The sequence below is a fragment of the Amphiura filiformis genome, unplaced genomic scaffold (assembly GCF_039555335.1).
Source record: "Amphiura filiformis unplaced genomic scaffold, Afil_fr2py scaffold_81, whole genome shotgun sequence".
Lineage (NCBI taxonomy): Eukaryota > Metazoa > Echinodermata > Ophiuroidea > Amphilepidida > Amphiuridae > Amphiura > Amphiura filiformis.
The window spans coordinates 147,071-174,693 of NW_027305545.1; the positions used below are offsets into that span (position 1 = coordinate 147,071).

The 27,623-nt window shown below is 36.3% G+C and overlaps 1 protein-coding gene across 1 annotated transcript in view; it reads right to left on the reverse strand.

Moving 5' to 3' along the window:
* Positions 1-27,623, reverse strand: part of LOC140144786 (uncharacterized) — a 294,427-nt gene that overhangs the window by 72,972 nt on the left and 193,832 nt on the right. The gene's annotated exons all lie outside the window — the stretch shown is intronic.

The window sequence follows — 27,623 nt, forward strand, 5'->3', positions numbered from 1 at the left end:
TCAAAAAAATGAAATTCTTCGAGATGGCGGGAATTTCATCTGGGGCTATAAAAAATGTTTTTGTGTCTTTACCGCTGATTCTTTCGATAAAATAATTCACAAATCCATGTACAAATTGGAAAATAATGAATTTAAAGCTAAAATCTAAAATAATTTTGTAATTATCGGTGATTTCCTACAACGTATTTTTCTTGATTTTTTATTGTTTTGGGGTAAAAATACCACATTTTCACATGAAAAAGTACATTTTTGAGTAAAATGCTGCTATATAGGTTATGATGTTCAAAAAAACATCCATTGCTTTTTCAAAATCCATTTAAATATCAAATGCAAGATTATCAGATTCTTTTTAAGGAAGTGTCAAAAATCCGTGATTTTCATCCATGAATTGGTAAAGGTGCTCTTACATATACCCCTTGAAGATTCCACATCCATCCTACCAATATCATGTTAAAAACCTGTAAGCACATCATGATTTATCACTAAATGGCGGACGGAAAATTGCTGAAAATTTGCTGGCATGGAGTGTACAGTACAAGCAGGAATCGATGCGTGTACGAAGTTGTGGTACTCGACAGTTTGTTTTCAAGCTCCTTGTAGGCCTATGTAGCGTACAAACCACAATAAATCAGCAAATCCACTCGGCTTCATAAGCGTATGTTGTTTTTATATTCCCTGTCTCTGAAATCAATGACGTAATCAAAATCTACTCAATATTCATATTTTCGAACGTTGTTTGCTCCAGTCCAGGCCCTGCTCCAGTCCTCAATACAACACAGTGAAGCGGCCGTGCGTGAGTACCGGTATTCGAGGCCTGGAGGATCTAGCCTAAGTGCAATCGGGGAGTGCAAGCGTATAGTATTCGATTGTCATAGTTTCTTTTTGATAAACCAGGTTAATCAAAAACTATGACAATCGAATTCGAAAAACCTGGTTTTTCGATTGAAAAACCAGGTTTATCAAAAAAACTATGACAATCGAATTGAAAAACCAGGTTTATCGGCGAAAAACCAGGTTTCTCGGTCGATAAACCTGGTTTTTCAAAAACTATGACAATCGAATTTGAAAAACCTGGTTTCTCGATTGAAAAACCAGGTTTATCAAAAAAACTATGACAATCGAATTGAAAAACCAAGTTTATCAGGGAAAAACCAGGTTTCTCGGTCGATAAACTTGGTTTATCAAAAACTATGACAATCAAATTCGAAAAACCAGGTTTATCAAAAAAACTATGACAATCGAATTGAAAAACCAAGTTTATCGGCGAAAAACCAGGTTTCTCGGTCGATAAACCTGGTTTTTCAAAAACTATGACAATCGAATTCGAAAAACCTGGTTTTTGATTGAAAACCAGGTTTATCAATAAAAACTATGACAATCGAATTGAAAACCAAGTTTATCAGTGAAAAACCAGGTTTCTCGGCCGATAAACCTGGTTTCTCAAAAACTATGACAATCAAATTCGAAAAACCTGGTTTTCGATTGAAAACCAGGTTTATCAAATCGAAAACCAAGTTTATCGATTGGATTGTCATAGTTTTGATAAACCTGGTTTATCAGCCGAAAAACCAAGTTTATCAAAAACTCTGACAATCGAATTGATAAACCTGGTTTTTCGATTTGAAAACCTGGTTTTTCGATCGAAAACCAGGTTTTCGATTGAAAACCAGGTTTATCGACGAAAAACCAGGTTTTTCTGTTCTATTGTGCAATATACTTGCCATACACTTCAGGTTCGGTTTCTATCAAGGCAACACGTTCTATTCTGTTGCGCAGTTGTATTTCCCGCTGATTTACACTATAAAGGGGTTTTTTCCACCATGGTGGGATAATTCTGAATTGACACTTAATTTGGGTGTACTTTGTCTTGGGTCCAATCTCTATCATGGAAAGTTTGCTATATCTTTCTAAATATATGATTGTTTGTTCTAGATTTGGGTTTTAGCGTTTCATATTTGAAAGAACTAATGTTTAATTGCAACATTTCGAAACCACAAACCAAAACTGGGTGCTATGATGTACAAGATTGGGCTACGAGTATGCATTTTACCAAGTTAGCAATAGGTAATTGCTTCATTTTGCATATGCATGACTTTCTTTATTATACTCAAAATCGGATTTTATTATACATGTTATAAGGAAGTTGTTTACGTGCATTAGGCTCCTTCACAGCCGGTTTCTGTCGTGAACATTAAATTCTTTCAAATTGGACTTTATTTTGTCCACTATATATTTCAAACTTCAAATAATTTTACTTTGTGTAGCAAATATGATTTTGAATTTCCAATTCATTATCCAAATAAATACAATGTTTTAGGACAGACTTGTTGCAGTCTAAAAAGTTTTTTTATTGAATTATCAGTATTGTAACATGGTAGACTTGGAACAAATCTTAATTTATTTTTATTCTAAGAAAAAACATAGATTCTAAAAGTAAGCATTAAAATGAGCAGAAATTTGCATAAATTTGGATTGGTAATGATTAGTAATATTAAATCCTACAAGTGTATCACAGATGGCAGATATCAAAAATTGTTTAAATGATTTTAATTAGCATTTTTATAGAGAAAACTGGCATCATTTTCAGTGATGTGCGCCCTTATGTTAAGTTCCTCATACGATATCTGGCGATTTGCACGATGGTCGAATTCAGCACCTTTGAAGAGCTAGCGTTTGAACTTGAAAATCAGTGTACTGTGAAAGCCGAATAGATTTCATGATGGAATTTGAATGTCTGTGATACTAGTGATGTGAGTAATTATGATTGTGTGTTTGTGGGGGGGGGTATAGACCTGTATGTTAAGCTTATAGATTTCATGCACGTGAAAATGCAATGCTGTTGATAATGCACTTGTCACTAGAAACCCTGACCCTGTGATACTAGTGATGTGAGTAATTATGATTGTGTGTGTGTGCTGAGGGGGGGGGGGGTACATAGGCCTGTATATTCAGTATTTAAGCTTATAGATTTCATGCACGTGAAAATGCAAGGCTGTTGATAATGCACTTGTCAATTGAAAGCCTGACCCTGTGATACTAGTGATGTGAGTAATTATGATTGTGGGGGGGGTGCATAGGCCCGTATGTTCAGTAGTTAAGCTTATAGATTTCATGCACGTGAAAATGAAGACTGTTGATAATGCACTTGTCAATTGAAACCCTGAGTCCCTGACCCACTCCAACCCCTGGCTGCAGTGCAGAGTACCCGGAAAAAATAGCCGGGCAGTTTATTATAACAGACGGGCATTGACACAAAATTTGTCCCTGTAGGGCCGGCCATGTGTTGTTTCCCGTCGGTCCGGGACTTGGCCGGGAGTTTTAACATTTTTGAAATTTAGCCCTGGTATAAGTCCCAGCCACCCATCCCCGTGGTACCCTGGCCATAAGGGGGGGGCTGGAAATTCACAGCTGCATATCGCCATATCTTTGATAACATGGACAAGTATAGTGATGATGTACATTATACAAATGATGAGATATCCTCTAAATAGGCACAATTTCACGGCTTTACCAGACGCGTAATGTTGCGAGTAAATTAAACGCCATTTTGTGTGTAGGAAGTTGCAATTAAAAAACTGCGATAATTTCAAATGACTGCAATTTGCAATGAAAAGCAAACCACCAAAAATTTCTCATTTGTAGATGTACACACATTGGTATGCATATAGCCTCTGGCATTGGCCAATTTGTCCTTGTACTATAAAAAGACCATGCACATTCTTCATATGAATCACAGGCCTATATTCACATAGTCATACATGTACCTGTACAGATGTACACACACCCACACAAACAACTGTATTTTATCCAAGGTAATTGCAGACCCCTCCTACATACGGTACCCTATAACCCTAAACCCTAAACATGGGCCATAACACTAACCGTAATTCTAATCCTAACCCTAATCCTAACCCTAATCCTAACCCTAACCTAACCCTAATCCCAACCTTAACCCTAACATACCCTTAACAGGCAAACCCTAATCCTATATCAATTCCTAACCTTAGTCCAAATCCTAATCATATAGCCTTGGAAGGGGGGGGGTGCTCCTTTTGGAATGGATAATAAATTGGACATTCAAAATCATACTTGTTACACAAAGTGAATTTAATTTCAAGTTTAAAATTAATCTGGACTTAGTAAAGTCCAAAATGAAAATCATCTCTGTTGTAATATGTAATCTGACAAGCAAAATGGATAGCAATTATCCATGCTGGTCAGCACTGGGATGGATAAGAGCTATCCAAGCCTTGGGCCAAACACATGTAAACTGAGAGGCAAAATGGATAGCAATTATCCATGCTGGTCACTCAGCACTATGGATAAGAGCTATCCAATGTCCATTTCACTAGGGCTATCCATGCATGCATTGGTCAAACATGGATAACTGCTATCCAAGCCTTGAGCCATACACCCTAATATGTAATCTGACAAGCAAAATGGATAGCAATTATCCATGCTGGTCAGCACTGGGATGGATAAGAGCTATCCAAGCCTTGGGCCAAACACATGTAAACTGAGAGGCAAAATGGATAGCAATTATCCATGCTGGTCACTCAGCACTATGGATAAGAGCTATCCAATGTCCATTTCACTAGGGCTATCCATGCATGCATTGGTCAAACATGGATAACTGCTATCCAAGCCTTGAGCCATACACCTTAGAACATTAAATTCTTTCAAATTGGACTTTATTTTGTCCACTATATATTTCAAACTTCAAATAATTTTACTTTGTGTAGCAAATATGATTTTGAATTTCCAATTCATTATCCAAATAAATACAATGTTTTAGGACAGACTTGTTGCAGTCTAAAAAGTTTTTTTATTGAATTATCAGTATTGTAACATGGTAGACTTGGAACAAATCTTAATTTATTTTTATTCTAAGAAAAAAACATAGATTCTAAAAGTAAGCATTAAAATGAGCAGAAATTTGCATAAATTTGGATTGGTAATGATTAGTAATATTAAATCCTACAAGTGTATCACAGATGGCAGATATCAAAAATTGTTTAAATGATTTTAATTAGCATTTTATAGAGAAAAACTGGCATCATTTTCAGTGATGTGCGCCCTTATGTTAAGTTCCTCATACGATATCTGGCGATTTGCACGATGGTCGAATTCAGCACCTTTGAAGAGCTAGCGTTTGAACTTGAAAATCAGTGTACTGTGAAAGCCGAATAGATTTCATGATGGAATTTGAATGTCTGTGATACTAGTGATGTGAGTAATTATGATTGTGTGTTTGTGGGGGGGTATAGACCTGTATGTTAAGCTTATAGATTTCATGCACGTGAAAATGCAATGCTGTTGATAATGCACTTGTCACTAGAAACCCTGACCCTGTGATACTAGTGATGTGAGTAATTATGATTGTGTGTGTGTGCTGAGGGGGGGGGGGTACATAGGCCTGTATATTCAGTATTTAAGCTTATAGATTTCATGCACGTGAAAATGCAAGGCTGTTGATAATGCACTTGTCAATTGAAAGCCTGACCCTGTGATACTAGTGATGTGAGTAATTATGATTGTGGGGGGGTGCATAGGCCCGTATGTTCAGTAGTTAAGCTTATAGATTTCATGCACGTGAAAATGAAGACTGTTGATAATGCACTTGTCAATTGAAACCCTGAGTCCCTGACCCACTCCAACCCCTGGCTGCAGTGCAGAGTACCCGGAAAAAATAGCCGGGCAGTTTATTATAACAGACGGGCATTGACACAAAATTTGTCCCTGTAGGGCCGGCCATGTGTTGTTTCCCGTCGGTCCGGGACTTGGCCGGGAGTTTTAACATTTTTGAAATTTAGCCCTGGTATAAGTCCCAGCCACCCATCCCCGTGGTACCCTGGCCATAAGGGGGGGGCTGGAAATTCACAGCTGCATATAGCCATATCTTTGATAACATGGACAAGTATAGTGATGCGTTTTGGGTCAAGCTGGGAGAAAAAAATCCCAGGTCGACCAAAAATAGCGTATCGCACACGATAGACCACCTAAGTTATTGTAAATCGGTTTCTCCCAGGTCGACCGTAAATTTTGGGTTGCCACATTCGGCCCGCAAACGCCAGGATTTTTAGCCAGGTCGACCCATGACAAGCATGCAAATAGCCCTACATACGTGCCCCGACATGTGATGAGTATACATAACCATTGTACGGCATTCATTCATAACTTTGTGCAAGCGCCGGTGTGACTTTTTACGATATCAGTTTCAGTGTCTTGACTTGGCATCTAACTTAATTCAGTCATAGGCCTACTCTCATTCTCGTATTTATTTAATAGAGTAGGCCCTATTCTTGTTTTAGTTTGCAAAATACAGAGGCAGATATAATCCCGGGATATACATGTAGTCATACTTCCAAGTTTTCTACTTTCTTGAATTTGCGGCAACGTGTAGGGCCTAAACTCGCTTAAGCTTACATCCAAGTTCGCATGGACGGTACGAATACTGGACACTTCATCCCCTGGACACTTCATCCCCTGGACACTTCATCCCCTGGACATTTCATCCCCTGGACATTTCATCCCCTCGTGTTAAAACGCTATTGTAGCGTTCTTTGAGCGTGACAGTGAATCAAGAATGCATATGAATATAATAATTGTTTAGAATCTTGAACTTAGAAGGAACTGATATAAGGAAATTAATAATCTTATTTATCCAATGTATGCACCGTATTCTGTGTGAGCTATCACCAGCTGATCACACGTATAATAATCGATCAATGTTGAATGGCAGCAGGGCCTATTAGACTATTTAGTTAATTCAATGAATTTACCTAAATTGAACAGTGCATACGCGCATATCTTTTGTTATTACTGTGAGTATTGTTATCATTATAATATTACTATTATTGTTAATATTATTAGGCTGTTAGGCATATTATTATTATTATCATTATTATTATTATTATTATTATTTACTGTGGGTTTTTGTTGTTGATAGCTCAGACTATTTATTATTGTTATGTTAAGTGTATTCTTTTTTCCTGTTATTTATGTATTTATTATGTATTGTTTAATTAATTAATTTTATTTATTTATTTATTTATTTATTTATTTATTTATTTATTTATTTATTTATTCATTTTATTATTATTTACTTAAAGTTGTTTATCTAACAAAATTAGTACATTTTTAATACTATTTAATATCTGTTTATTGTATATTGATTATATGTCTGCATATATATGGAAGGATCATGGCAATGTTTTTGTATTGTCCACTTGATGAGGTGATTAGCGCAATGTCATGTTATATGATAGGAACAATAGCTGAATGGTTACAGGAAGTTGAATTCTTTCAATCATTGACTGGTGTGCTATTAATCAATGGAATCTATATAACTATATAATCATTCGGGAATCTGTAATATAACCATAGTCTTATCACTGATAAGGTGCGATTAAAAGGTTCTAAAAGTAGTTAAGTACAAGGATAGTTAGAACTTACACTTGTAGGAGAATTAAATTAATACTAAACGGTAAAGACTAAGGAGTACTATACGCAAAATACTGGAATTCCATCAGTTCAACTGATAATAAATATCTGCATTATATTTGTTCTTTTTCTCCTGTTTTTGCCCATTTATTTTTCTTACTTTCCTCCAAAGATCCCCTTCACCACCTCCAAAGATCCAATTTTTTCTTGTTTTCACCCAAAAAGACATTTTTTGCTCCCAAGACCATTTTGTGGGGACACTCTATACTGTTATAAGATCGGCAACCAAGTTTTAGAATATGGCTCAAAAAACTGCAGAAAGAACTGATTTTGGGGGTTTCCGCACATGCATGTCATTTTACTATTAGAGTGCCCCCCTCCCCGGAAACTTTAAAGTTTGAACTACATGATTCCCGACAGAGTTTACACTCTGCATCTGTATGGATTACAATCCATAGCCCTTAAAGACCGGGTTATAAAAAATCGCACGACCGCAAATATTTAAATTTGATTTCTCTAAATTAAATTTTCTAGATTAATTTTCTAAAAGTAAGACAAACTCAGTTTCACCCCATACAAACTTGCTCCAAAATATTAATCAACATAATTTGTCAGTCGAGTGTACATGTAAGTCCTATTTGTTCACCTGAAGATCATGTGGTTACTTATTTTGTTTATTTAATTAATTTGTTTGTTTGTTTATTTATTTTTTAGGAACTATTGCATTTGTTTGTTTGTTTGTTTATTTATTTTAGGAACTGTTGCATTAATCCAACAATTCAAACAACATATATATTCCGGTCTGAAACTATTCAGACAATATTTTAAAAACATTATTAACATCAACAATTTGCAACAAACCCAAATTATGAAAAAATCACCACAGGGTAGTTTTATATTTCTCCATTTACGATCCTGCCCAAAAGTGTCTCCTTTTGATATACCACGTCACAACTAGATGTATTTTAATGGGGCTCAACTTTATCTGTGGTTTGATGTTTTCCTCATTTTTGACAAATGTTTCATTTCGAAAATACCTAAAGGATTTGATCCGATTTGTGCATGATGATGGATGCATCATAATATTTTGGGTCGTGCTTGTACACGCCGTACTTGAAGTCAAGTTGTCATTAACCGATTTTTTTTTAATTTCATGATAAATTTATGTGAGACCTTATATACTTTGGGACGAATATACTTTCTTGCTAAAAATAGTATAGGCCTACCATTCCTTTTTGTACAATTTTTTATAACCATGAGTTTTAAGTTCAGTCAACTTTCAATCAATCAACCCAGAACACCCTCCCGGGTCCGTGGATAACGACTGGTAATGTAGTCTAAGCTATTTTCTATTTTCATCCCCCCCCGTGCCAATGTATAATGTCATGTAGTTAGTGATATTTTTAATTAACCCCAAAACAACCTCTTTTTTTCGTAGGCCTACATCATGCATTTTTGTAGTTGATTTTCAAAAACAAAAAATAAATAAATAGATAACGACTGGTAATGTAGACTAACCTATTTTCAGCCACCGCCCCACTCCCCAGAGCCATGAAACGACATGTGGTTATGTTATTTTTAATAAACCCAAGTGAACCTGCATGAAAAGAGAAACTTGGCCCCCCCGCTTGGCACTTTTGTCGTCTTAAGCCACTTGTGAGAATTGATATGGGAATATTTTAAGGATAATCATGGGATTAAGCCCTTATATCAGTTATCTCCCACACGTGTATCGACTTTAATTTGTTTCCCATTGTCATACTTGGATGCACACTGACCACAGAATGTTTTCTTTTTATTTGAATTAGTTGTTTGGAGGTTTTGTTTTGAAGGACCATTGACTATGACAGAATATCCAATTCAACAATTTTGAAGTTGGCTTTTCAAAAATCGCCCAATAGGCCTATTTAATGGATTTCGCGGGTGAGATTTTCAAAGTAGCCAAAATGTCACGAAATCGCGGGAGCACTTTGTTTGTCGCGGGACGGAAGTCAAAAGTCGCCCAATTGGGCGACTAAAACTGGCAATATAGTTATATGTATATAGATTCCACTGATTGAAAGAGTTCAACTTCCTGTAACCATTCGGCTGACGGCTATTGTTCCTATTGTATAACATGACATTGTACTAAATCTAATCACCTCATCAAGTGGACAATACAAAAATATTGCCATGATCCTTCCCTAGGGCCTATATGCAGACATATTTGAATTTGATCACTATAAGAATATAACATACTATCCACATAACAGATACATGGTTCCCATAAAATGTACCGGTACTCATTTTGTTAGATGAACAACTAAGTAAATAATAATAAATAAATAAACAAACAAAATAAATAATAAATACATAAATTATAATAATTATAAATAAATTAACAGCTAGTATAGATACATAAACAATACACAATAAATACACAAATTTAATAACAGGAAGAAAGAGAAGAAATACACTTTAGCTTAAATAGTCCAGGCTAATATCAACAACAACAAAAACAAAGTAGGCCTATAATAATATAAATAATAATAATAAAAATATTAATGATAACGATAGGCCTACCCCGGTAAAATAACAAAATAATAATACTTTTAATAATAATACTAGGCGTAATACTGAATTAGAATCATCCGTGTAGGGGGCCTACACGCCGCTTAATAGGTAAATTGATTGCACTATTGCCATTCAACATCGATCGATTTTTATACGCGTGATCAGCTGGTGATACTGATAGCTCAGACAGAACACAGTGCATACATTGGATAAATAAGACTAATTTTAAATAAAGATATTATTTCCTTCTAAAGATCCTAAACAATTATTATATTCATATGCAATCTTTTTACTGTCACGCTCAAAGAACGCTACAATAGCGTTTTAACATGAGGGGATGAAATGTCCAGGGGATGAAAATGCGAGGGGATGAAATGTCCAGTTACCGACGGTACTACGTCTACGACTCGACGTTTCAGACTTGTGAGAAAAGGAAAGAGGTCACAAATAGGATCAAATAAAATAATCCAACAAAGAATCACCCTAAGTGCCGGACATAGGCTAGGCCTACATGTTTTAAACTTTATTATTATCCACCACGAATGGAGTGCCAATTTCTATTAGCCTAAGCTGTCTTTCTATCAACAAACGTGGAATCTCCCAGCTTGACCAATTTGGCTATAGTGATGATGTACATTATACAAATGATGAGATATCCTCTAAATAGGCACAATTTCACGGCTTTACCAGACGCGTAATGTTGCGAGTAAATTAAACGCCATTTTGTGTGTAGGAAGTTGCAATTAAAAAACTGCGATAATTTCAAATGACTGCAATTTGCAATGAAAAGCAAACCACCAAAAATTTCTCATTTGTAGATGTACACACATTGGTATGCATATAGCCTCTGGCATTGGCCAATTTGTCCTTGTACTATAAAAAGACCATGCACATTCTTCATATGAATCACAGGCCTATATTCACATAGTCATACATGTACCTGTACAGATGTACACACACCCACACAAACAACTGTATTTTATCCAAGGTAATTGCAGACCCCTCCTACATACGGTACCCTATAACCCTAAACCCTAAACATGGGCCATAACACTAACCGTAATTCTAATCCTAACCCTAATCCTAACCCTAATCCTAACCCTAACCTAACCCTAATCCCAACCTTAACCCTAACATACCCTTAACAGGCAAACCCTAATCCTATATCAATTCCTAACCTTAGTCCAAATCCTAATCATATAGCCTTGGAAGGGGGGTGCTCCTTTTGGAATGGATAATAAATTGGACATTCAAAATCATACTTGTTACACAAAGTGAATTTAATTTCAAGTTTAAAATTAATCTGGACTTAGTAAAGTCCAAAATGAAAATCATCTCTGTTCGTGTATGTTTGCGAGTGAGCCACAAGTAGACTGGGTTGCCAGGGACTACAGGACAAACGAGATCTGATTGGTTGCGGTCACCTGCGACCGCGAGCACAGCCACCAGGCGGTTTTGTTGATAACCGGAAGTGATCCCTTAATAACCTTTGACCCCGCAAAATATTACATACTGCTCAGGATGTCATAAGGAATATTCCTGGTGAATTCCAGCTTAATCGGAATTTATAAATGGATTTTGATTTTTTTTTAAATTTATGATTGACCTTTTGACCCCCTTAATGACGTTTGACCTCAATGAAAAAAAAACCTTATGTACACCGACAAAATGCATTGTTTTAATTTTAATTAAAAAATTCTACTTTGTTTAGTTGTTGAGATAAAAATTCTTAAAGTTATTTAGCTAAAAACAGGAAGTGAACCCTTAATGACCTTTGACCCCAAAATAAAAATACCATGCATACATCAGGTAACACTGATTCATGTATTATGATTATATTACTCTGGTCTGTTTACATTTTGAGATAAAATTTTTTTAAACATTTCTGATAATTTTGGTTTTTGACCGGAAGTAACCCATTAATGACCTTTGACCCAAAAACTGTATGCATCCTAAAGACCCTAGCTAGTAGCAATGCATGTGTGCTAATGGCGACTCTCTGCTATGTAATTTGTAAAGACAGTGATTTTTTGAATATTTTTTACAAATTTTTCATACTTTTACCGGAAGTGACCCCTTAATGACCTTTGATCCCAATTCTGTGAAGGACTTTTAGACACTCGTAATAGGCGATGCATGTGCGCAAGTGACGTCATGGTGCTATGTAAAATGTGGAAGAAGAAGCATTTTTAGTGAAAATCACGTTTTGGCCACTGACCGGAAGTGAATAACCTTTGACCGGAAATGATCATGTGACAGTTGTGGCACCACTCAATGGTCCTAGTGATCAACTTTGATCAACATGGCTGAAAGCATGTGGCTACGATGGCTGATTAACATGATGTTGACAGAAGAAGAAGAAACTAGATATATTGCATCCTTAGTAAGGCTGCGAAGTCTAGCCGTGACCTTGAAATGACATCTGATGACCTTGAAATGACCTTCACCACATTTTGCATCATATCCACATAACATATACTAATTTTCATTCAAATTGAATAAACTTTGTAATTTGACCCCTTTTGACCTTTAGTTGACCTCTGGTGACCTTGAAATGACCTCCAATATATTTTGAATCATATCAAGATCACATATACTAATTTTCATCTAAATTGGACAAATATTAGAATTTTACCCCTTTTGACCCCAAAACAGACCCCTCCTCCATGTTTAAGCCAAATCTGATTACAATCGTATATGAACATAATGCTAGAGCCCTTTTGGCATTATTCTGATGATCACAGCACGTAATATGCAGAAAATATTGAATTTTAAAGTGATTTTCAGTAATCAACCATTTTTGTCCCCTGTTTGACCTTGAACTCAAAATCTGTGAGGACCCCATAGACACCAACTAATGTCAATGCATATGTGTCAGTCGCATCTCTGTACCATAGAATCTGTAGGAAAAGAAGCATTTTGAAGGTATTTGGTTATGTGCCGGAAATACCCCCTTAATGACCTTTGACCCCAAATCTGTGAGGACCCCATAGGCCCCGGCTATAGCCAAGGTAAATGTCCAAATCTCGATACTCTACCATGTAATCTGTAGGAGAAGAAGCATTTTTTTAAAAATCACATTTTTAGCCAAAATTACTCATGCGTGACGTTTGACCCCAAATGGGTCATGTCATATGTAAAGGCTGGGGTAGTTGAGCTTGTGCGCAAGTTTGGTCATAATCGGTCAAATAATAAAGGAGCTAGAGCAAATTATGTTAAATGTTGACAGAAGAAGAAGAAGAACTAGATATATTGCATCCCCAGAAGGCTGCGAAGTCCAGCCGTGACCTTGAAGTGACCTCTTATGACCTTGAAAAGATTTGTAACACAATTGCCTTTTCGTGAAAAATGTTGGCATTACGTTTGAAAACAATCTATCTAATAAAATAATTTGACCTTTGTTGACCTCTGATGACCTTGAAATGACCACCATTTTGTTTGAAATCATATCAATATTACATATTCTAATTTAGACTTAAATTGGACGAATTTTGGCATTTGACACATTTTGACCTTTGATTGACCTCTGGTGACCTTGAAATGACCTCCATCATATTTTGAATCCTACCTTGATTACATATACTAATTTTCGTTTGAATTGGGCAAATTTTAAAATTTTACCACTTTTGACCCCAAAACAGACCCCTCCCCATGTTCAAGCCAAATCTGATTATAACCCTATATGCACCCTATGCTATAGTCATTTTAGCATTATTCTGATGATCACAGCACTTAATATGCAGGAAAAAAATTAAATTTAAGGTGATTTCAGTAATCCACCATATTTTACCCCTTAATGACCTTGAACTCAAAATCCGTGTTTACCCTATAGACACCAGCTAATGTCAGTGCATATGTCTTAATCTCATCTCTGTACTATGTAATCTGTAGGAAAGGAAGCATTTTGAAAGTATTTGGTTATGTGCAGAAAAAATCCCCTTAATGACCTTTGACCCCAAATCTGTGTTTACCCTATAGACCCCATCTATAGTCCATGCCGATGACCAAGTCTCATTGCGCTACCATGTAATCTGTAAAAGAAGAAGCATTTTTGGTAAAAATCGCATTTTTAGCCAAAATTACTCATGCGTGACATTTGACCCCTTATGGTTCATGTCAAATGTAAAGGCTGGGGTAGTGGAGCCTTTGCCCAAGTTTGGTTATAATCGGTCAAATAATTAGGGAGCTAGAGCCAATTATGTCAAATGTTGACAGAAAGAAAGAAAGAAAGAAAGAAAGAAGAAGAAGAAACCGCTGAAAAACAGGAGTCCAGCCGTTGCTCGGCTGGACTAAGAAAGAAATCGCCCAGAAACAGGAGTCTAGCCGCCGCTCGGCTAGACTAAGAAGAAGAAGAAGAACGCGGTAAAAAGAATGCACAGCGCCGATGGCGGCTGTGCAAATACCTGTTTCTGACTATAACTATTAGCAAGGTCTAGCAAGGCCCAACCAGCTATACTGATAATGTTTAATTGGAAATCTGAAAATAAACACTTATTTTGTAACCAGATGATACTCTGTGATTATTTATGGATGGAAACTTAGGAAATTGCTGTTAATGTAATAATTGATATATTAAACATACATTTTGTTTTGTCAACAATAAAAATCCATTCACAAATAAGGTTTTTAGGAACCATTTGACATTAAATATTTTGAACAATTGCTCTATGAAAAATGATATAAATGCACCCCTGCTGATCCAGGCTACTGTTAAGCTGTCAACAAGTGACCACTAATTCAAAAATTATAATGAGCAATTATCTGACCAGACAGGAACCAAGCTGGGTATAAGGTGCCCAGGCACCTGCACTGTTAACTAGGGTTAGTTTATACCATCACTAATTGATGTTGGGAGTGACACTAGTGGGGGGGGGGGGTTCAATACCAGTAATTGGGGTAGATAGTTGCTTTGGTTTTCGCCAGCGTTAGCTGGCTATCTAATTCGGAGATCGTCTTTGTTTGCTAAAGAGATTACGGGGTACTAGCATTGGTTTGAATTACTTTGCGGAACTTTTTATGGTGAAAATATATAATAGACCTGTTATTGGATTTGTAAGAAAAGAAAGTATGTTTTGCCGTTTCAACGAATAAAAACGAGTGAGAATTTCAAAAGTTATGGTTTGAAGGAAATATGACATTAAAAGTTCATGCCAGGCCTATAATATTTTCCACAGCATATCAACGAAAGAAAATTATAGAATCCTTGTTATCAGGCGTTCTTAGATTTACATTTGCAGACCTCCTGGAGATCAGCACAGCATGAGATGTGAGTGTATTGATAACATGATTAAAACCTTTATGGACGTAAAAGTCAAAGTAAAAATATCCTATATCCTGTATCGTTTTATGGATAAAAATGACTCAAAATGTCATTTATGAAATAAACATCTTAAACATCAGTTTTGTCTTTTCAACGGGAAAAATTCGATGCAATTTCAGGGCCTATTTTTGATATGGGTATAATTTATATACATATAGGCCTATTATAATTGAACAATATCAGTCTTTATACATTTTATAATGTGCTATATTAAGTATAAATTGCGAATTAATATAAAATTAATGTGCATGTATAAGGCAAGGGATGGCAGTTTTAGCCAATTAACTAAAAACTGCATTTCTTTATATTAATAATGAGCTAAGGGTAGCCTAAAAGGCAGAAAAGACAAAAAGACAGAACAATTTGGAGTAATTAATTGACAGGAAGTTATAGGAGTTGTTTGGTTTGCTGTTTCTGTGTGCATGTTCTCATCATTGATGGTTTGGTGGACTGTCATGAAACATGATGGATCATAAAAAAGAGTGATCCTAAAAATGCCACCACCCAAACTAATTACAAGGCATCTTCTGCATTGAAGCTGGCTTTCCCTTTAAAGGGAATTTTTATTTACATTTTGGTAGAGCAACTGGGCAGTTAGTAGTAACAATTATAATCAACACATTCAGAAAATAAAAATGAATTGAGCCAGGGACCCCTGGGATTGAGTAGTCAGTCTTTTTGATTATAATTGTTAAAGGTCATCTGAGCCTGAGGTGGAATATTAAGTATATATTGTTGGATTGTCAGAATGTTCAAAGTCATGTCATAAAACGTAATCACAAAGTCGTCTGAATATAGATTGTTGCATTGATGCGAAACTCGGTGGATGTGATTTCCATTGATCCCTTTGTTTGTACAAGTATAAATTAAGTATAAATTAAATGTAGACCTATTTAACACACATTTTTCAATTTAGCTTATAGTATGTCATTGGTGGTATTCGTGGTAACAACATTTCCAACCCGGTTAGTTGTGCATGTGCTACACACAAAAAATTACTAGCATTCCAAGTACTTGTCAATGTAAAATTATGAAACATGAATTTCATCCATGGTGTTGTCTTTTTAAAGACATTTCTTGTTATAGTTGACTGTTTTTTATGGCAATATCATCTGTATATTTTCAAATGTGCACCATTTCTGTATTAAGTACGCAAGGTGTACATCCATATTTATAGTGTTTTTCCTGAACATTGCGATGAGTTTCTTGGTTCATCATTGTAGGCCTACTCAGAAGTGGCTGAAAGAAGAGGCTCCGATTTCACGCAGTTCGATGTGATTAAGGTTACACAAAGAGACGTATAAAAAACGTATAAAAGACGTATAAAGTTGTTCTCTAAAACAGAGTTTTCTCAGTAATCAAATAACGCAGCGAGTGAAATGTTGGTGCATTGGATGTAGCTTAACATTTTTGTGTGTGTTATATACAAATTATTAGAATAAATTTGAAAATCCTTCGTTTAAAGCATTTTTACCCACCATGTTCACAAGATCAAAAACACGTTCCATGAGGTTTTTTTCAAATGTGCGCTCCGTATAAATCCACACCGAGCGATTGTTTTCTTCTTTTTCGTATTGTATTACAAATCGATCAAAGAAATAATGTTGCCATGGGGAAGAACCAAATACAGTACCGATTAAATTTTAAAAGCCCGTTTTTTGGGGAAATTTTGAGAATTTGCTTGAGAAAAAGCTGGTTTGTGAAATTATCGATATCTTGATTACGAGACGTTAATTTAGACATCTGAATACCTACATTATTTCTCAACATTCTGCCAATTGCTATTCCATTTGATTTTCACTCCAAATTGAAGCTAGTTTTGCAAAAACGAGGTTTTCCTCCATCAGTTCGTTCAAAATTTCAGCGCCGACATGCGTGTTTATTCTAAGAGCCATAATGCGGACGCGATTGTAATCATCATGTAATTGCATCCAATTATAGTTATATCATCCGCTTTGAGAACAGTCAATTGCGTAATTTGTTCTATAGCCGAGTGGATAGAGCGTTGGACTGGGAATCTAATATGAACTATTTTTGTGGGTTCGAGTCTCCGTGTGGCTGAATTTTCTTTTTTTCTCTTTTCTCATTTTTACTTCCTTTCTTTCCTCTTTTTCTTTCTCCCTTTCTTTTTTCATTTCTTTTTTTTTCATTTCTTTCTTTCTTTCTTTCTTTCTTTTCGTTCATTTTCTTTCTCTCTCTTTCTTTCTCTTTTCACTATTTCTTTATTCTTTCTTGCTCCTTTCTTTTTTTAGTTTTATTTGATTGATTCGCTGAGTGCAGTGAATCGTGATTGATTGTTTTTCACTTTATATAATTCAGAAATTCGATTTACAAATAATTGCTTTTTGATATTGTTGTTGTTGCCTACCCGGTTGCCTACCCTTTCATTGTATAAATCAGGGGAATAGCAGCATTGATTTCATCAAAGATATCAAGGCTATAAGTTCAAAATCAACACATTTTCCAGGGCGTAGCTTGACGAAGTGCCCCCAATCAATTTTAAAATTAATAAAATCCTTGAGAAAATTGCCGAAAACGGCTTGTTCCCCCCCCCACCGGCATCCGAGCTCCGGGCACGAGCTAAGCCAAGTTTCATAGCCTTTTCATGTCTTGACCGTGGATCGATATTCTATTGTATATAAGTAGGCCTACGTCCCGGTACGCTTGTTCATTTTCTGCATGGCTGTTTCTGTTATGAACTTACGCCCTCTGAAATCAAGCGCATGAAAAACTCTCGGCTAACCTTAAGTATACAAGACGACAGATAGCCGTTTGTACACAATGAAGAAGTGAGATGGTGGAATTAACAGCGTGATCTTTATCACCGAGTATTGATTACGAAGCTAACGAAGCAGAGACGGAACAATGTTCCGGGGACTGAGCAAGTTAAGGCGTGGGGTATGGGCGAACTTGAAGTACAGGTATCTGGAGAGGGGAAGCAACGAGTTACACCAAATCACAGCGGCAGGTAGTCAGTGAGCCGCCGAGTGCTAATATATAAATTTATTTATTTTGGAAGGTTCGTGTTTGTTTTATATTTTGGGGCGTTTTCCCAAAATTTGATATTTTTGGTGATATTTCAAAAAAGCGACATGCCAAAGACAACTCTTTGGGCACATAGTTTGTTATTGTTATTGCAGTTCTTTTCCACATACCTACGTTACCATCTACTTGGGTGATTTAGTAATATTATATATTTTATGTCTGCAATTTGGCGTTTTCAATGCAATTTAAGCTTATCATGAAATTAAGAAAAATATCTGCTCACGCTGCTTTTAGAATTTTTACCTGATCGTCGGCTTTTGCAGGCAACAGAATGCTACGGAAGCACTGAAGGGACATGTCATGTTGTCATGATGTCAAGTTGTCACGATAAATGACGACATAATTGACGACATAATTGCGAGTTGTCACGATAAATGATGACATAATTGACGACATAATTGCGAGTTGTCACGATAATTGACATGATAATTTCGAGTTGTCAAGTTGTCACGATAAATGACGACATAATTGACGACATAATTGCGAGTTGTCATGATAAATGATGACATAATTGACGACATAATTGCGAGTTGTCACGATAATTGACATGATAATTTCGAGTTGTCAAGTTGTCACGATAAATGACGACATAATTGACGACATAATTGCGAGTTGTCACGATAATTGACATGATAATTTCGAGTTGTCATGTTGTCACGATAAATGACGACATAATTGACGACATAATTGCGAGTTGTCATGATAAATGATGACATAATTGACGACATAATTGCGAGTTGTCACGATAATTGACATGATAATTTCGAGTTGTCAAGTTGTCACGATAAATGACGACATAATTGACGACATAATTGCGAGTTGTCACGATATATGATGACATAATTGACGACATAATTGCGAGTTGTCACGATAATTGACATGATAATTTCGAGTTGTCGAGTTGTCATGATAAATGACGACATAATTGACGACATAATTGCGAGTTGTCATGATAAATGATGACATAATTGACGACATAATTGCGAGTTGTCACGATAATTGACATGATAATTTCGAGTTGTCGAGTTGTCATGATAAATGACGACATAATTGACGACATAATTGCGAGTTGTCATGATAAATGATGACATAATTGACAACATAATTGCGAGTTGTCACGATAATTGACATGATAATTTCGAGTTGTCAAGTTGTCACGATAAATGACGACATAATTGACGACATAATTGCGAGTTGTCATGATAAATGATGACATAATTGACGACATAATTGCGAGTTGTCACGATAATTGACATGATAATTTCGAGTTGTCATGTTGTCACGATAAATGACGACATAATTGACGACATAATTGCGAGTTGTCATGATAAATGATGACATAATTGACGACATAATTGCGAGTTGTCACGATAATTGACATGATAATTTCGAGTTGTCAAGTTGTCACGATAAATGACGACATAATTGACGACATAATTGCGAGTTGTCACGATATATGATGACATAATTGACGACATAATTGCGAGTTGTCACGATAATTGACATGATAATTTCGAATTGTCGAGTTGTCATGATAAATGACGACATAATTGACGACAAAATTGCGAGTTGTCATGATAAATGATGACATAATTGACAACATAATTGCGAGTTGTCACGATAATTGACATGATAATTTCGAGTTGTCATGTTGTCACGATAAATGACGACATAATTGACGACATAATTGCGAGTTGTCATGATAAATGATGACATAATTGACGACATAATTGCGAGTTGTCACGATAATTGACATGATAATTTCGAGTTGTCAAGTTGTCACGATAAATGACGACATAATTGACGACATAATTGCGAGTTGTCACGATATATGACATAATTGACGACATAATTGCGAGTTGTCACGATAATTGACATGATAATTTCGAGTTGTCGAGTTGTCATGATAAATGACGACATAATTGACGACATAATTGCGAGTTGTCATGATAAATGATGACATAATTGACAACATAATTGCGAGTTGTCACGATAATTGACATGATAATTTCGAGTTGTCAAGTTGTCACGATAAATGACGACATAATTGACGACATAATTGCGAGTTGTCACGATAATTGACATGATAATTTCGAGTTGTCAAGTTGTCACGATAAATGACGACATAATTGACGACATAATTGCGAGTTGTCATGATAAATGATGACATAATTGACGACATAATTGTGAGTTGTCACGATAATTGACATGATAATTTCGAGTTGTCAAGTTGTCACGATAAATGACGACATAATTGACGACATAATTGCGAGTTGTCACGATAATTGACATGATAATTTCGAGTTGTCAAGTTGTCACGATAAATGACGACATAATTGACGACATAATTGCGAGTTGTCATGATAAATGATGACATAATTGACGACATAATTGCGAGTTGTCACGATAATTGACATGATAATTTCGAGTTGTCATGTTGTCACGATAAATGACGACATAATTGACGACATAATTGCGAGTTGTCATGATAATTGACATGATAATTTCGAGTTGTCAAGTTGTCACGATAAATGACGACATAATTGACGACATAATTGCGAGTTGTCATGATAAATGACGACATAATTGACGACATAATTGCGAGTTGTCACGATAATTGACATGATAATTTCGAGTTGTCAAGTTGTCACGATAAATGACGACATAATTGACGACATAATTGCGAGTTGTCATGATAATTGACATGAATTTCGAGTTGTCAAGTTGTCACGATAAATGACGACATAATTGACGACATAATTGCGAGTTGTCATGATAAATGACGACATAATTGACAACATAATTGCGAGTTGTCACGATAATTGACATGATAATTTCGAGTTGTCGAGTTGTCACGATACTTGACGATATAATTGCGAGTTGTATGACGAGTTGTCATGATAATTGACGACATAAAGTCATGATAATTTCGTGTTGTCACGATAATTGACATGATAATTTCGAGTTGTCGAGTTGTCACGATACTTGACGATATAATTGCGAGTTGTATGACGAGTTGTCATGATAATTGACGACATAAAGTCATGATAATTTCGTGTTGTCACGATAATTGACATGATAATTTCGAGTTGTCGAGTTGTCACGATACTTGACGATATAATTGCGAGTTGTATGACGAGTTGTCATGATAATTGACGACATAAAGTCATGATAATTTCGTGTTGTCACGATAATTGACATGATAATTTCGAGTTGTCGAGTTGTCACGATACTTGACGATATAATTGCGAGTTGTGCGACGAGTTGTCATGATAATTGACGACATAATGTCATGATAATTTCGTGTTGTCACGATAATTGACATGATAATTTCGAGTTGTCGAGTTGTCACGATACTTGACGATATAATTGACGACATAATGTCATGTTGTCATGATAAATGTCATGATAATTTCGAGTTGTCGAGTTGTCACGATAATTGACGACATAATTGCGAGTTGTGCGACGAGTTGTCACGATATATGACGATATAATTGACGACATAATGTCATGTTGTCATGATAAATGTCATGATAATTTCGACTTGTCACCTTGTATACTACATCGCGAGCGATTGGTATGGCCAATGAGGTGGCGCGTTTTTCCCAACGCATCAAAAGGCGCTCTATCCCATTGGTAACATGCTAAAAACAAATCGCTTTTGCTCAGCGTAGATAAGTATAAGTAGGGATAACCATCAAAATTTCATGTTGACCCTATTGCTACAAAAGATTGTTTTCTGAGTAGAACTAATCAACAGAAGTATTTTGGTGGTTAAATGGTCAAAATCGATCAAAAACTTTTCGAATTATGAATTATCAAAGTTTCCCATTCTGACCGGTCATTGGAACGAAATAAAATGACAAGGTCCAAAAATAGCAGTTGGGAGAAAAATTGGCATAAGCCTATACATTTACCTTTATATATTTCTTTATTTTAACATATTTGCAAACATGAAACAAGCATATTGTGAAAGTATCAAAGGGTTTCTTATGAAATGGCACTTAACTAGTCACTGGCATAACTTATTTTTTTTCAAACCAAGGCATTGAAATCATGCATTTAGAGGACATTTGCCAAAAATCATCCAAGATAGCCGATATGGCACAAAATCAAAATTGCACTAAGTAGGTGAACTTTTTTTCACAACCAAGAATTTCAATGTTATTGGGTTTAATATGACCAATTAGTAGGTGTATGTAAACAAAATCTTAAGTTTTGAAGGTCATTGACTCATTCACAACAATAGAGATTATCCTCATCATGCTCATGTGTATTCCTGTAGTATTCCTCATTCAAACCAAAGTAGCACTCAATACATTATGAGTATCTTTGTTCAAACCAATTCAATGCTTGACCTCGGAGTTACCTGCATGACTATCGCGGGCTATTTTGAAACAGTTATGGTTGCACATTCAGGTACTTCTTTTGAAAGTCCTAAACAAGGTATAGCCAGCAGCAAGTTGTAGATATTATAGGCCTAAATATAAGAAAACGTTTAGGGTTAAGATCAGGTGAACAATACATCGAATGAGCACGAAACTTCACATTTATGTTCAGAAAGGTGTCTTCTTAACATGATTTGAAAGGAATATAAAAATTCCAAAGGGAAGCTGGTGATTTAATTTGTAACTCGAGATCTACTTGTTCAATTTTTTAACCTTTTTACAGAGGGTATGATAGAGGTATTACTGGCAACTCTGCCAAATTACAGCTCAGTAGGCCACGTTTTTCACCTGATCTTACTGATTTGAATATTTTGTGCCATTCTTGAGCAGTGCTAAACTCAGCCACTGGTAATTAAGCGCACTGTGGCGATGGACCAATTTTGACTCGCACTTACAGAAAAACAAAATAAGTTATGTTGCTGTAATTTGCAAGATAGTTACAAAATATAATTGGCAGTAACTTCCCCAAATTTTACAGAAAAATATTGAAAATAAAAGAATGAGATCAATTTAGAAATGTATGTGCAAGCAGTGCACAGTTGAGCTCCCTGCATGTCTATGGGAGTGTTCTAATCAAGTTGATGGTTCATTGGTCATCCCTAGTATAAGTTTCAGATGTATTCAGTACGACGAGCTCTGCATACAGGCTACGGTTTTATGAAATTGCACAATTTAATATTCAAAATATGCTACTTTTTTCAAACTGCTTGAATGAAAACTGCAATCAGAAGAAATATTGATAGCAAATGATAAGTTGAATGTATGCAGTGTGTAAAACAGCGAGACATAAGTAGGTCTACTTGTAAGAAGAAGAAGAAGTGCCTTGGTACGGACGTATCATACAGTGTCAGAGTGTATGCACTGAGAATTCGACAGGTCAGACGCCATGATCATGTCCATGATGATTAAATCAATATGCCACCATGGTAAGTTGTTCATATTTACGTCGCATTACACATGTACATGGCCTTCTATTATATTGAAATGATATTTTATTTTAAGATAAAATGCAGGCTCTAAGTCAGTGTTCTCCGACTTTGCATGTACGTACGCTCAAGTTCAACATACATTACAGTGTGAATAGAACGAATTCCCAGGGCTAGGCTATACCGTAGTATAGACCTTAGGCTATACTACACCATTCAGCAAAAATCAGCAAATTACTTCCGCGGTGTTCATCTGCTCTGTCTGATTATCGCGTAAAAGAACTAGGTCATGCGTTTCTACACAGCTTGACCAGCAAATGCCCGATGCGATGTTCGCAGCTCCAAAAGACCCCTTTTACCAGTACGCCGTCAGCTCCCAAATACCCACCACCTCAAAATTCCGGGGAACATACCCACCAAAATTTTTTAATGTGCCCCCCCACCCCGGGTATAGTCCATTTGGCAGGCTGGAGGCAGCAGTGTCTACATGTGTACACAGTACACGCACAATTAAAGGCGATGTATTTCTACGGCACGTTCACTTCGTGAAGCGCATGCTACAGATGCGTACCTTTGACGCTACTGTCTTGAGGAAATCAAATGGACTTTATTAATATTATATAATATGCACAACACGCTGCACTCAACTGAAGTCGTACTGATATCAATAAGGGGGGGCCTGAAAATAATGACCACAAATTTTCCTGGGAAAATTGAGTTTATACTTTTCTATGGGGTTGACCCATAATTTTCATGTCAAAAGGGGGGCCCTGAAATTTTGAGGTCTGAAAAGGAGGGCCCCGAAAATTTTTCGGGATAAAATTTTTTTGAATTAGGCCCTTCGCACTTGATTATTAGTTTCCTGTTTACCGCCAGCGTCCAAAATTGAAAATCTCAAAATAATTAATTATTTTATTTTTATTTCCAATTTTCTCCTTTAAAATAACTTTCAACTACTTCTACTTGCCATTTTCTGACTAATATCAACAATAATGATGAATGAACAAAGAGTACAACTCCACCTTCCCTTATTTATAAAATCAAATATTGTTGTGAAATAATTAAATGCCCGCCCTAGTCAAAACGAGTCGATAGTTGCTTGTAATAGTTCAAACCAAATAAAGAAAATAAAAGATAATTAATAATTAATAATTAAAAGTCACCTCGTCCCCTTTTCAAAATCTTAAACAGGAAACTAATAATCAAGTGCGAAGGGCCTTAGGCCCCGGCCCCTCTAACAAGTGTTTGTGAACGGTCCCTAATGCGCTCCACTTGCCAAAAGTCATGTGTTACAGTGTGGCAGAGTGTGAGCAGGAATGTTCACTCAGTATTTGTGCACCTTGATTTTGCTTGTAAAATACACTTTCTGGCAGAGAGGAACGGCACTTGTTTACATTTTTACAAACAGCGTAATCACAGAAGTGGGGTTGTGATTGATGTTCAATCATCTGATATAAAACAGACCAGTTAGCTGATTGGCCGATTACGCGTCAAAGAAGCAATCGATGCAGAGCGGGGCTCAGTATTAAGCCTGGCGTATTTACAGGGTGCGTGCGTCAATCAGAGCAAGGGAGTGCCAAGGGGGTTCTTCCTGGTTGAAGGTATAGGCCTACAGGAATGTGCCACGGACGTTTTGGGGTATCTTTTCAGCAAATTTCAGTATCGGTGGTTGGGTTTTCAGTGGAGACCAATTTTTGTCAAAAGGGCACCTGAAAGGACCCATTTAAAATTTGAGTGCATTTTGGGTGTTTTTTTATGGAAAATCGGTATACATGTAGTCTGTGTGGCAAATCCCTGTAGAAAATTGTTCAAAGAACCCCCCCCCAGGGAGTGCCGTACTTCTCTGGAAGCTAGTGTAAATAGCCAAATTTCCTTATAGACATTTTGTATTTGATACTGATCAATTATTGGCAAGAGAGGAACCATTGGGAAATCCATACACCCCATATATGGAAGACATGACCTTAATCTTCCACACACGGAATGTGAATTTCAAATGGAGTTACCTGAATGGGTGACTCCATTTGATATATCTACACCCCTGTGTGCGAGATTGAGGTCAGACCTCCATCAAGGGGGTGTATGGATTTTAACGGGATACCCCACTGGCTGCAGGACCGTGGCAGTCAAAATTCACACATCAGCATATAGGCTATATCTATATGTAATCACATTGAATGCACAGTACGCTGTGGAGTAACTGCAATTTCGATTTAAATTTGCTGCTTTTTTTTTTCCAGGGGTTGAAAATATGGGCAATTTTGAACATTTCAATTTTTCACCCACCCCCTCAACAATTTCATTTTCAGAAGTTGCACTTACATACAGCTACCTACTTGCACTGGATTGTACTTAGGTCTAAAATTCATAAATCAAATGTGTACATTTCAACATAGTCCTATGCATAAATCAAAATGTGCGAATTTCAACTTTACTGGATGATAAATTTTGGATCATAAAAGCATTCAAATTTCATCATTCTTTTTTACCACAGGTTCTTACAGAGCCCCAGAAGTGACATGGAAAGAAAACAATAATCCCAGGAGACTCAGGGGCCTTGACTTACATGTACATGTACGGTAATAACTTAAGGCCTCGATTTAGTAACATAGGGCCCTGACTTAGTTACACGGGCCCTGGCTTAGTAATTTGGGGCACCGACTTAGTAACTCAAGGCCCAAACTTAGTAACACAGGTCCCAACCTAATTACTTTGTTGGGGGCCCGTGCTACTCTATCAAGTCAGGGGCCTGTACTACTCTACTAAATTGGGGCCCACGTTACTATCTCGGGCCCGAGTTACTAAGTCGGGCCCAAACTACTAAGTCAGGACCCAAGCTACTAAATCGAAAGATATTTCTTTCTTTCCATGCCACTTTGTGGGCTCTGTAGGTTGTTCAATTTAATCTTGGTAAGAAAAATGTATTAAATTTAAATATTTTTAATTGATATATATATATTTTGGTTTATTTTACAGATGAAATTTGAACTTGTACTGGAACTGGAAGGAACCACCTGCAGCAACAAGCTAAAAGCAAGATAAAGATCGAGATGATGATAGTGATGACAATGTGTAAATCAAGTTTGAATTTGAGGGGAAAAGCAATTGATAGAAAAAGGCAACTTGTCAACAACATGGCAAGTAGGGCCTACATGTGGGCCTACCTTATACCTATCAATTAGGTTTGGAACACTAGTAGACATCACCTGCAGAATTTGATCTTTTATCCCGGCTGGGATTCTTCGAAACATTTTGTACAGGGATGTGCCACTGCCAGTGCCACAGACTTGGATGCTGACTTTCTCTATAGTCTACTTTTTTTAGCAACCTAATTTGTCACAAGCACCCAAATTTGCCCAAATTAGGTGTTTTTTTAAGACATTTTAGCCTAAATGCGCCCAATTGTGCAAATTTGTCTCCATTAAAAACTACCGTGGTACATCCATGTATACCTTCAATCAGGAAGAACCCCCCTCCCACAGATATTACCACAAAATAAAGTAATACTCCACACCTGTGCCACACCCTTACCCTTATTAAAGGCTTAATGTACGATTTCCTTCCAATTTTAAATTTGTCATTATATACTCAAAATGCTGAAATAATACTAGTAATAATGATCGGGAATTTTGAGCTGAAATAACGAGGTAACGTGAAAGAAACACTGCTTGTTATTTGGGTCGTTTAACACGCAGTTCTATGGGCGGACATAAAGTCATAATTTTGAATTATGACTTTATGTCGAACTTTGCTCTGTTTACCTACAACCACAACAAATTTGGCTGATTCCATTTAGGTGCAAGTTGTGACATGTGTAAACATTACAATTATGCCAAAAAATCAGGTTTGAAAAAAAATAACCAAATTCATATTATAAGATCGTACATT